This window comes from Chiloscyllium punctatum, unplaced genomic scaffold (genome assembly GCF_047496795.1).
Source record: "Chiloscyllium punctatum isolate Juve2018m unplaced genomic scaffold, sChiPun1.3 scaffold_89, whole genome shotgun sequence".
Classification (NCBI taxonomy): Eukaryota; Metazoa; Chordata; class Chondrichthyes; order Orectolobiformes; family Hemiscylliidae; genus Chiloscyllium; species Chiloscyllium punctatum.
The window spans coordinates 879,328-893,112 of record NW_027309823.1 but is presented as its reverse complement, the minus strand read 5'-3'; positions in this window follow the sequence as shown (position 1 = coordinate 893,112).

The window sequence follows — 13,785 nt, the reverse complement described above, 5'->3', positions numbered from 1 at the left end:
ACAATATCTGGAATTCTTCTGAAGTCACTTCCTATGATTAACATGTTTTCTAATTTGTTATGTTAACCATCATTGAGTCACTTTCTCACTCTTTGGTGTTAGTACCTGAAATAAATAGACGTATTTTTCAGACTTTGCAGTATTTCTAAAAACTCCTGGTCCTGACCAGTTATATTCAGGAACACCGCAGGAGGATAGGAGGATAGAGAAGAAATTGCTGTAGCACTGGTTGGCTCTTTTCTATCATCGCTGACGGAAGAGTGAGGACTGGAGGGTAGCGAATGCTGAGCTGTATTCAAGAAAGGCTACCAAGATAAACCTGGGAACTAAAGATCAGTAAACCGAAAATCTAGTGGGCAGGTTACTTGAGAAGATTCAGAGAGATTGGATATATATGCAGGGTGTGGTTCGGAGTAAGATTAGAATGGTGCTGGAAAAGCAGAGAGGGTCAGGCAGCATACGAGGATCATGATAATTGATGTTTCAGGCAAAAGCCCTTCATCAAATTCAGCACGGGAGTTTGTGCTAGGGAGATCATGATTCACAATTTTGTTGGAGTTCTTTAATATAAGGGACCAGCAACGTTGAGGAGGTCCGAGTGGTATACGTAATCCAGGGGGATTCCAGTAAGGCCTTCAATAAGGTTCCACATGGTACACTGCTCTGGAAGGTTAGATCGCATGGAATTGAAGGGGCCTGGCAAATTAGGTACAAAATTGCCTTGATGGTAGGAAGCAGAGTGTAGTACTGGAAATATGCTGGTCAGCCTGGAGGCCTGTGACTAGTGGAATGCCTCAGAGGTTGGTGCTGGGACCACTACATATTGCATATATCTATGATTTACATGAGAACGTACAGGCATGATTTGGAAGTTTGAAAATGGCACTAAAACAGGTGGCATCATGGAGAGTGAGGAAGGTTATCAGATATTTCAGAAATTACAGTTGTATCTTGATCAGCTGGAGAAGTGGGCTGAGAAATGGCAAATGGATTTTAATATAGATCAATATAAGTTCCTGCATTTTAGAAAGTCAAATCAAGTTTGGAGTTTTATGGGGAATGGTTGGGTCCTAAGGAGTGTAGTGGAACAGACGGACTTTGGAATTCAGGTGCATGGTTCTCTGAAAGTTGATTCACAGGTAGACAGGACAATGACGAAAGCTTTTGACACACTGGCCTTCATCAGTGTATATCACTGAGTATCGAAATCAGGGAATTACGTTACAGTTAATAGGATGCTGGTGAGGCCATACTGGTAGCGTAATGTTCAGTTTTCCTTTCAATTTGCTATAGGAAGTGTGTTATTAAATTGGAAAGACAGCTGAAGACATATACAAGGATGTTACTGTCTCAATAGTCTGAGTTATAGGGAGTGTTTGGACAAGCTGGGATATTTTACTTTAGCCTGTATGAGGTTGAGGGGGATCTGACAGAAGTGTATAAGATCATGACAGGCATGGACCGAATGAATGTACTCAGTCTTTTTTCCCAGGGTTTGGCAATCACAGACTAGAGGGCATCAGTTTAAGGACAGAGGGGAAAGAGGGGAAAGACTATAAGAGAGCCTGAGGACCAACTGTTTTACACACAGGCTGGGACACATATGGAATGAGCTGCCAGCGGAAGTGGTAGAGGCGGGTACATTAACAACATTTAATAGGCATTTGGACAAAACACGGATAGGGAACGATTAGAAGGATATGGAGCAATGACAGGGAAATGGGGTTAGCGTGGATGGACATTTTGGTCAGAATAGACTAGTTTGAGCAGAAGAGCCTGTCTCCGTGCTGTAGGACTCTATGACTCTAACAATTATTGCTTGTCTCCCACTGAATGTTATGTTGTATTTTCCCAATTCACTGAAGCTAACTTGACCCTCTAGCTTCCAGTCTTCCAAGATGTTTAACCAGAATGTCTGTTGTATACAGGCACCGTGTAAAGTGCACCTTATTAATGCCACTATTCCTTAAAAGCTGCTTCAGAGCAAGGTTATAAATTAACCCGCCTCACCACACGACACCAAATCCAAAATAATCTGCTCACTAGTTTGCTTCACAACATACTCTTCAACCCACCTCATATACACTTATTTTTCACAACATGAGCAGTCACTTAGTTAATGCAGTTTAGATGCAACTTGAAACCATCCAATAAGACTGCAGTATTCACAGTACTTGCATATCTAATTTCCAGAGCATATGATACTCAGATTTTTCACAACTGTTTTGGTTTAGATATATGACACACCAATATTTGCTTCTCCTTGCTATTTCTAAGCTCCACTTGAACTGATTCTGTGGAATCTGAGGAACAGTGTCAGTGGCGTTATTAGCGATAGACTTAAACAAGACATTCGGAGAGGCTCACCTCGACTCTGAGATGATCTGAAGAAACGTCTATCACTTCAAGACAAGCAACAATATGCTCCCCCTTCTGTCTGGATAAATGTAACTGCATTCTATTTGCTCCCTCACACTCACTGTCCATCAGTTATCGAACCTACCCCCGAACAAGGTTCACACCCTATCTCCAAATAAGGCTCAGGCATGAACACTCTCACTATTGAATTCAGCAACTTGCTTCCTCTTTTTCTCTGTCGCCTACTCTTTCGTCCCACACTAATAATACTCTATTGGTTCAAACTGTCGACTGACTCCTTCCAGACACCTCACAATTCCCCCCACCTATACGGGCACTAAGAGCAGGGTCACCCATTGCCACTCTCCCTCCCCCCTCCCCTTTCTCCCAATGCAGGAGAAGCAGCCTGTAATAGGACAGCAAAGCTATTACAGTAACATACTGCTGCCCCTATCCCATTTGTTGCTCCCTCAATCCACCTCTCGAGGCTGATACAGAGATATACAGAGATATACTACTCCCCCACCCCATGTTTTGCTCTCTCAATCCACCCCTCGAGGTTGTTACAGTGATATACTACTCCCCTACCCCATGTGTTGTTCTCTCAATCCAACCCTCGATGCCGTTACATGGTCGGGAACCACCCCATTCTGTCAAACAGAATCGTTACAGTGAAACAGAAGGAAACCATTCTGCCCTTTGAAGGATCTACACAGGAATATAGAATGAAGTAATTCAGCTCGTTGAGTACATTACTCAGCCCAGGAGGAGGCCAATCAACCTGCCCGAACTGCTACACAGGAACATGGAAGCTGTTGTTAACAGGAAATAGAGAATATAACTAAAAGTTTATTTTCAGGTTGCAAAGCTGTTACTGGTTAGTGAGCTAACCTGCAGCACCAAGAACATTGAGTGAATTGTCTATTTTGACATGAAGGATAAAACAATGGTAAACAATTTAAATGGAGAGCGATTGCAGAACTCTGTGATTCAGGGGGTTTCCATGTTCCTGGGACATGAATCACATGAAGTCAGTCTGCAGATGCTGCAAGTGATTTGGAAGTAAGTGCCATGATACAGTTATCAACAAAGGGTATCAGGTTTAATATCAGGAATGCTTTACTGCATCTGTACAGGGCATTGCTGAGACCACATCTGATACACTGCGTGCGTTTTTGTACCCAGAAACTAAAAACAGGATATAATTGTTTTCGAAGATTTTCGCAGAGGTTTCCATTTACTCATTCCTGGAATGAGGGCCTTTTATTATGGGGTAGTTATCTGTTTCGAACTTACCTGGGAAATATTATTAAACCATCCATGACTTTCTGAAAAGTGCATCAGCTTGACACATATTTTCTCTTGTCAGGGAGACTAAAGCTAGAGAATACATTTTAAGAAAAAGGTGTATTGATATGAACATATGTACTGTGACGACACCTACCAATATTTACAAATTACACAGATACATGAAAGCATGTCAATAATTCATAAAGTGGGAACAATTGTTTGCGATCGGAAGGCGCTGTGTACAACAAAAGCAATGATGCACCTGCATATAGTCCATAATCAGGTTTTCAAGAGAATGTTCCAGGAGACCGCACATGGTTCAGTTTGGTGATCAGTTGATGTTATTGTATGTTCCAACACAGAGATGGAGAAAGATGTTCCCTGCCTGAGAAGCAGCAGCCGATTGATCCCTCTCTCATACATTGTTCCACCCAATAGCAAAGCGTGAGACCATAAAATCCCTGAGTTATCTTTACCATTTGTGAAGGATTCCTGGTGAGGATTCATGAGAATCTCTCCACTGCCTGAAACAAACGGAATTCAGCTAAATCCAACTATTGCAGAAAGAAATCCCATTACCAGCATCTTGTGTGAGCAAAATAACTTCAAAGGCAGAATAACGTTTAGGACACTCTGCCAATTTACCATTTGCTATGAGTTCAAAGTTCTGTGTCTCACATTTTTTTTCTAGAAAATAAGCTACTCTGATGTCTATGTCATTGGCCACCTAACTAATCTGGTTGCATTTAAAATTTGTTGTAACCAGTGGGGGAGTGGGACTGGAAAAGGAAACAATGATCCTCCAACATTGGTTGGAGCACAAATGAGAAATTCTCAAAGGATTGTTCAAATGGAAATTCCCTTCCCCAGAAGTTTGTGGTGCCTGGATGATTACATTTATTCAAAGTTGTGTTGTATTCAAACATTTGACAAACACGTGAATGTAGGAAAATGGTGTACAGGCAGAAAGGTGGTGCTGAGACCACAATCACATCACTTTTTGAGTGGTGGAGCGGTGACAAAGTGTCTAATAGCCCACTCATTCCTATGTTCCTATGTTCCATTCAGCTCCTCACAGCTCCTTAAAGTACCAGATGGAGGCCACCTGCTCCAAATGCCGGTTCCACAGGAAGACAGGATATCATTCAATCACTCAAGACTGTCACACACGGTTTTTCATGGGTTGGAAAATGTTATTTGGAAAACCAGGTTGGTTTCGAAAGACACCTCTGGTCTCTTTACAGAGTGTCTCCTCTCTGCAACTTGTGCTTCATTTGTTGGTCATGTTGGAGACCCATATTCACTGTGAATACAGCCCCCATACCTCACCCAGAGATGACTCACAAAATACTTTACTCTCTCTGACTGCAACATTCAATAACAGAACGTTCAGGAAAATTATAATCATTAACGTTGTAATTACAGAACATGAGAACATAAGGCGCAAGATTAGGTAACTCGGACGATCAAGCTATTGTATACCATCATGGCTGATCTACAGTTGGCATTAACTCGTCTTTAATATCCAATTCTTTACACGCCTTAGCTCTCTGACAGGTCAAAAATTCATGTACCACCTCTTTGAATACTTTCCTTGATGTAACTCACCTCACTATATAGCCCAGATAATTCCTGGCATTGATTACCCTCTATGAGAGGAAAATACTCCCTACACATACACTATCGTCTATTGATATGAAGAAGAGGTGAACACAGGGGCTCAGAAAAGAGTGAAAAACCTTGATAACAAGGCAGTATTTGAATGAGGATGGCATCAGGACCACCTACTTATTTGAGCTTAATGGGAATCAGGTGTACCCACCCCACTGGTTTGGGGTCTTTCAGAGCACAAAGGAAGATGTTTGTAGTCGGTGACTGACAATCCTCTCAGTCCGGGGACGTCTCGGCAGGAGATCCTCCCGGAAGCTACCTTAAAACAAACATCTTCAGCTGCTTCATCACTGTCTTTCCTTATCATAAGATCTGAAATGGGGATGGTCACTGAAGATCACCCAATGTTCAGAACAATGTGTCACACCTCAGCTCCTGAACCAGTCAGTGCCTATGTGCAGTAAGACCCGAACAGCATTCAGGCTTGTGCCGTTAAAGTGTCGGTAACATTCATGTAACAGCAAGGCCAGACACTTTACATTTTCACAATTAAATGAAAAGCTCATTCAGCATCTCAAGCGCGTTAGAAACGGATATGTGGAAGCCATTCAGCCCATATAAGCTACTGAACAAAGAGAGGGATAGCCCATTCAATCCTCCTGCCTATTCCACAGGAAGAAGGGGAGTCTGGTTACCACACCAATCTGTTAAACAGGAACAGGCAGGGTCAAGTCAGACCCATGAACCTGTTCCATGGGACCTGGAGGAGGCCATTCAACACCTTGAGGAGAGTGTCATTGATGCTCCAACCTGACAAATCAATAAAACAGAGAATGCACTCAGAGACGACTCCATGATGTTCCTCGTGGCTCCATTACAAGTGGGACACATGACATTTTAACGTGGTTTAACGCTGGCAGTGAGGAAGGAAGTCAGATATTTTGTGTCAAGTCTCAGAGAGGCATCCTCCATCTCTGAGAAGGCAGACCCATGTTCTCCATAGATGTCAGAAGCTGGTGGGATTAGTCATCTGTTTTAGAATGACGGTATTGTGGCTATTGTCGGGATTGTGGATAACATGACGTTCAGTGCAGGATCACACACTCAATGCACTGTATTAATGTGGGGAGAGTTTATTCAATGACTGACCCTCTGTCTCTCTCAATCAATATGTCGAGTGGGGGTGGGATGAGGGGGACGTCGTCAGAGACTCTTTACCTATTGAGAACCAAAAAAAACAAAGCCATGGAAGTTATCACCGTATCAGTGCCTGGTTAGAACATCATGAGTGACTGTCCATCCCCCTTAAGGTTCAATGCAATCACTTCTTATTCTCTCACTGAGCTTCACTCTCTGCTCATGGAGCCATCATCCCAAGGATTAGTCTGTTGAAACTTGTGAGGAAGTCTATCCACTGTACCCCAAATACTGCCTCAACAACACTCTCAGGGATGATCGCAATAAACCTTTTCTCTCACTTAGACATCGCAGTTTCTTCCCTGTGCCACAAAAAGCCATTCCTTCTCTATGCACTGCGACTGACATGGAATTTATAACTCCCTTACATCTGTACGTTAGCATCAATAAATCCAACACCAGATTTGCGTATGGAGACGTGCATCACTCTCGTGGAGAATTTCAATGAAATTGAATTCACCTAAAATAGGGAATGATCACAGACCTGAATAGAACTGAACTGTCGGAATACGGGAAACAGACATAGGAAGGGAGCTATCTTTACTTCTGTTCTTCTCTCACAGGATGTATGCAGACCTAGTCAGGGCAGCATGTTATGCCGACCTTGAATTGAGTGTTTGGTTCAGCTGTTCCACAGGACAGCAAAGAGTAAAACACATTCCTGTAGGGTTGTAGCATTACAACATAGGATAAATTATCCTGCTTAATTTAAAACCAGCAACAGGGAAAAGTTTTATCCACTGCATATTCTGTGACAATTCTAGACTCCAAAAATATTTAAAGTAAAAATTAACAACTTTATTTCTTAAAGTATAACAGGGAACAATAGACGAACGTCTGTTTACAACTTCTTCCTCTAACCTATCTTTTACCTCCCCCACCCCCACGATACTCGTCCGGTTCTACTTCTAATTAATACCTACAAAACAAAACTTCCAATCTCAAAACCAAGAAACTTTCAGTTCTTCTCTATATTCCTGTCTTCTTTTCTTCTTTGGGGTTCGGCTTTACCAGTTACTACTCAATAAAGGTACCGAGAGGAGAGCTATTTTTCAGGCAATCGTTGCATGCTGGTAACTTGGCAGCTCTCCTCTCAACTGTTCAATTTCCCAAAGTCATGTACCCCCAAACCATTGGATCGTGTCATTGGCTTTTAAGATTCTCAATATACTAAATTCAAACTTGTTTGGAGGTGGGTATTTTGAGGTGTAATTCAAACTGTTTGGCTGAATCTATTTTTGTCTTGAGACAATGAGCTAATCAAGTTGTTCAACCAAATATTACACTAAATCTATTTTTCAAAACACTTGGTGCTGTCAGGTAGTTATTGTTGGCTTTTAATTCTTTTAAAGGTGCAGTACACCCACATGTTCATCACAGAAGTCACACTGAAACCTGACTAGGGAAGAATGACACATTGACTGCTTGGGGCAAGCAGATGGGCTTTTCGAGCAAATGAAAATAGTTACTTTTAAATTTCACCAATTTCCCTCATTGGATATCAACAGAGTATTATTCTGTGGCTCTAGAATATGAGTCAATGGCTTGAACACCATAAACTGTTGTCCCGTTTGTGCAGAGAACAAGTTAAACAACCTCATCAACAATTATTTAGTGACAAACATGTGGTTAGAAGGAACTTGAAACTGTTGCATCCAGATTAAACAATGGCACAAATCATGGTTTATTCAGAAGTTGCACTGAAACTGAGAACAAGACTGGGATATCATTACGGTGGAATTGGATCGGGATGGTGAGTGGGGAGCAGCTGGAGATGTAAATCTGTGAAGGACAAAATGGATTATGGAGTTTGAGAACATTCTGGTTCCTTCTCATATATCAGTGAGTAATTTATAAATAGTAGTTTGATACTTATAATTTAGAAGGAAAGGAGTTTTTGTTTAGAACTGAAGACGTTGTCTTGTACTTTCCAAAATGTATATATCATGAGCAGAAATTCAGTCCAACCCGGTTTCGTAGACAAATATAATGACTTACCAGGAACACCAACTATAGCGAGGATGGGATAGTAACCACCTTGAATAATCCAAAGGATATCCTGGATCCGTGATGCTAATGATATCCAAGGCAGCGAAAGATAGTAAAGACCCGAGGATAAACTCCTGTCTGTTATTGCAATGTTCCAGTCTAATATTCTCAGATTCTGATCGATTGTTGAACCATTCCAGTCTAGAGTTCTCAGATTCTGATACACTGTTGTACCATTCCAGTCTAATGATCTCAGATTCTGATACAATCTTGGAACATTCCATTCCAAAGTTCTCAGTTTCTGATACACTGTTGTACCATTCCAGTTTACTGACCTTAGATTCTGATCCATTGTTGGAACATTCTAATCCAAGGTCCTCACATTCTGAACCATTATTGTAATGTTCCAGTGTAATGTTCTCAGATTCTGATCACTTCTCCCCTTTCTCTCGAGCAGTTGATCCGTGTTAGTGCTGTCAGCGATGCTCCTACTCATACTATGGGATAACACATTGACAGAGCCCATTTATCATTCAACGATAGAAACTCTCCACTGGGATAATTAGGAGCCACGGAGATTGACAATAATCACAGTCACTGAACAAATATATCCAGTTAACCCCTTTCAATTAAATATTGGTTTTATTAAAATTAAAAAGAATGTTTAAAATTTACATATTTGGCATGGAATATGTGGGGGTGACTGAGCGAAGGAATATTGGAGATGGTAGATTGAATGCATGTAATCATTCAATCTGCCTTGGATATGGGAGTAATGACAAAGGATTGTCAGAACATAAACAAGTTTCTCCATTTATAAATGGAAACATACAGTCTGTAACTACTGATCAGTGATTATAGTGTCAGTAAAATATGGAGAGAACTTTTCTTTTACATAATCTGACAGGAAAATGTACCTACGACAGCATGAGTGATAACACACACAGGGCATGGATATGTTAACAGAAAATATGAGGGCAGGTGAGGGTCATGCTGTTAATGTTATCGATGACAATCAACTGTGAATATGTACCATTCACTGGATTTCAATTGCAGTGTGATTATGATATTGGGGGCATGGCTGCTAGACTGGAGGGAGGGAACTTGATAACTCCCAATCATCAGTACTGAAATGTTACTCTTTATAAATCATTTGAAGATCAAATTCCAGTATACAACACCAATGAGGAATGAGGAGAGCCAATATTAACCATACAACCAGAAGACATTGGAGCAGAAATTTGGCTATGAGGCCCATTGAGCCTGCTCCACCATTCAATGATGGCTGTTAAGCTTCTCAACCCCATTCTCCCGCTTTCTATCTGTAACCCTTGATCTCCTTTACAGTCAACAATCTAACTGTCTCACTCTTACATATACTCAATGATCTGGACTCGACTGACTTCTGTGGCAGTGAATTCCATGGATTCACCGCTCTCTGGCTGAAGAGGTTTCTCCTTATCTCTGTTCGAAAAGTTCTTCTCTTTACTCTGTCCCCTCGGGTAGTAGTCTCTCCTACCATTGCATATATCTTCCCAACATCCACTCTGCCCCAGGTCATTTAGTATTCTGTAAGTTTCAATTAGGTCTCCTAACATTCTTCTGAACTCTGTCAAGTACAGACCCAGAGTCCTCAAGTATTCTTCATATACATGCCAGCTTTGCATTCTTAGCACCATTCACTTGGATCTCGTCTGAAAACACTCCAGGACCAGTACATCCTTCCTGAGATATGGGACCCAAAACTGTGCACAATAATCCAAATGTGACGTGACTAAAGCCTTGTAGATCCTTAGAAATACATCCCTGCTTTTATATTTAAGCCCTTTTGTAATAAATGCCATCATTGTCTTTGCCTTCCTAACTACTGACAACCTGCAAGTTTACCTTTCAAGAGTCCTGGACTAGAACTCTGCAGTCTTTTTGCACTTTAGACTTCTGAAATTGCTCGCTTTTAGAAAAATAGTCCATGCCTCTATTCATCCTGGCAAAATGCTTTCCCACACTTTTCCACATTGTACTCCATCTGACACTTCTTTGTTCACTCTCCAAACCTGTGAAAATCCTTCAGCAGGTGAAAGTGAGGACCGTATATGCTGGAGATCAGAGTCAAAAATTGTGGCCATAGAAAAGAAATGCCTGTCAGGCAGCATCCGAGAGCAGGACATTCAACGTTTTAGGCATAAAGCCATCATAAGGAATGTGGGGTGGGCAAAGAGGGGCAGAGAGATAAATGGGAGGGTCTGGGGCTGGGAGGAAGGTAGCTTGGAAGGCGATTGCAAGATAAAGGTTGTTGGTGATAGTTATAGGTCAGAGTGGAAGGTGGAGTGGATAGATGGGAAGGAAGATGGACAGGTAGAACAGTTCAAGAGGGCAGTGCTGAGTTGGCGGGTTTGATCTGGGATAAGGTGGAGGGAGTGGAGATGAGGAAACTGGTGAAATTGACCTTGATATCGTATGTTGGGAGGGTCCCAAGGCAGAAGATGATGCGTTCTTCCTTCAGACGTCAGGTGGCTAGAATTTGGAAGTGGAGGAGGCCAAAAACTTGCAAGACATTGGCGGAGTGGGAGGGGGAGTTGAAGTATTCAGCCACAGGGCAGTGGGGTTGTTGGGTTTGTGTGTCCGAGAGTGTTCCCTGAACAGTTCTGCAAGTTGACGTCCTGTCTCGCCAGTGTAGAGGAGACAAGGAGCAATTGACAGACGAGATGAGATATTTGGATGCACAGAATGTTCTCTGCCTGATGTAGAACGATGCTTTGGGGCCTTGGGTGGAGGTGAGAAGGGAGGTGTTGGCACAGGTTTCATACCTGTTGTAGTTGCAAGGGAAGGTGTCGGGAGGGGAAGGTGGCTTGGTGAGGTTGTGTGGACCTATTGAGGGAGTTTGTGAGGGAATGGTCTCAGCAGTATGATGATAGGGGTAGGGAGGGAAGTATATCTCTGTTGGTGAGGTCTGACTGTTGGTGGCAGAAATGGCGCTGCATGATGCGTTGTAGCCTGAAGTTGGTGGGATGGAAGACAAGCATCAGAGAGGTTCTAACTTGTTGTAGTTGGAAGGGTGGAGTTCAAGGGCGGAGCTGTGGGAAGTTAAGGAGATGCGCTCGAGCACCCTCCTGTAGCCGAACCACCTCTTCAATGCTACTTGTCCCTCTATCTATTCTTGCACTGTTTGAAAGCTTAGCCAGAATGCCCCCAGTTCCTTCATATTGATAATGAATGCATAAAGTGAAAAGTTGTGGTCCCAACATTGAGTCTTGTGGAACACCACTTCTCACTGGCTGCCATCCTGAGAAGGACACTTCAATCCACATTCTCTTTCTGTCAGACAGCCAAACTGCTATCCATGCTAGCTCCTTGCCTCTAACACCATGGGTCCATACCTTTCTCAATAGCATCATGCAGAGCACCTTGTCAAAGGATTCTTGAGGTGCAGATGGATAACATCTATTTGTTCTCCTTGATCTAATCTGATCATTACTCTCTCAAAGTATTCTAGACGGTTTGTCTGGCATGTCCTCCCTTTGATGAAACCATGCTGACTCTGTTCTATTTTACCAAAGACCTCCAAATATCCAGAAATCCCATCCTTTACGATGGAATCCATGATGTGACCCACAACCAACCAGTCTGCGAATCAGTCTGCAGTTTTCCTTCTTGTGCCTAACTCCCTTAATAAATGGGGTGTCATGCTCGCAATTATACAGCCATTTGGCCCTTTTCTGATTTTAGTCATTCCTGAAAGATTACTACTTACACTTGCACTAACTCTTCAGCTATCTCCTGTTCAAGGCTGGGGTGTAGTCCATCTGGTCCAGGTGAGTTATCCACATTCAGGCCATTCCGTATTCTAGCATATTCTTCTTGGTCATGGCCACGATATTCAGGACTACCCTCTGACTATCTTGAATTCTTGGGAAATTACTCGTGTGTTCCACCGTGAAGGCTGATGCAAAATTCCTCAGCCATTTCTTTGTTTCCCACTACCGTCTCTCCAGCATCATTTTCCAGTGGTACATATTCACTTTTGGCTCTCTTTTGCACTTTATATATCTAAAGAATCTCTTACAATTTCCTTTATATTACTGGTTAGCTTACCCCCACATTTAATCTTCTCCCTCCTTATTTATTTTTTCTTGCTTTCTGTTGGCCCCAATTCTCCAGTTTCCCTCTGCCCTTCACCGCATTATATGCTTGCTCTTTTGCTTATATAGAATCCCTGACTTCCCTTGTCAGCCCTGGTTGCCTCATCTTCCCTGTACCATGCCTCTATTACTCAGCATGAATCTCTGCAGTTTCTCCTGCATTAATCTTGGAATCACCTGCCATTGCTGCTCCCCTGTATTTCCTTCTAGACCCCTGTCCCGGTCAACTCTACCCAGCTTCTCCCTTATGCCTCTCCAGTTGCCTTTATTCAGCTGAAATATTGTTAACACAGATTCTAATCTCTCTCTCAAATTGCAAAATAAATTCAACAATATTCTGATCACTGCTTCTGAAGTTTTCATTCATCTTAAGCTGCCTTATCTAGCCTGCATCATTAAATCCAGTGTCATCTGTTCCCGAGTGGGCTCCATCACATGATGCTCCAAAACGCCATCCCATAGACAGTCCTCAAATTCCTTTTCTTGCGATCCACTACCAACTTGGTTTCCCATTCCACTTGTATTTTGAAATCCCCTATGATCACTGTAACTTTGTCTTTCCTACAGATCTTTTCTATCTCCTGGTGTATCTTGTGCCCCAGCTCCTGACTACTCTTTGGAGGCCTGTGCAAGTCTCCAACTGTGGTTGTCTTATCTTTGTGGTTCCTCAATTCGACCCACGCAGATTCTACACCATCTGACTTTACTTTCTTTATTACTATTGATTTAATCTCATTTCTTCATAATAATGTAAACCCACTCCCTCTGCCACCTATCTTTTCGATAGTATATATGTCCTTGAATATCCTGATCCCCTTTGTCGCCACATCTCTGTGATGCCCATCATGTCATACCGACCAATTTCAATCTGTGCCACAAGCTCATTTACTCTATTCCTTATACTGCATGCATTCAGATCTAACCCCTTCAATCTTGTATTAACGGTCTCTCCTCTCATTGTCATTTGTTTGTCCAGTGTGATTGAAGTTTGACTGCTTACACTTTTCATACACTCTGTCCGATTTGCACCTGTGCTGGAGATTTTAATAACCTCTCCTGAGCTCTGTACTCTTACCTCCTCTTTTCCAATTAAACCCTATAACGGAACCCCCAACCCTGCCAACGCATGCACACTCCTAATCAGTTTAAAACTCTGTCTACAGCCTTAGTTAAGATTCACTTGGACCCTGGTCCCAGCACA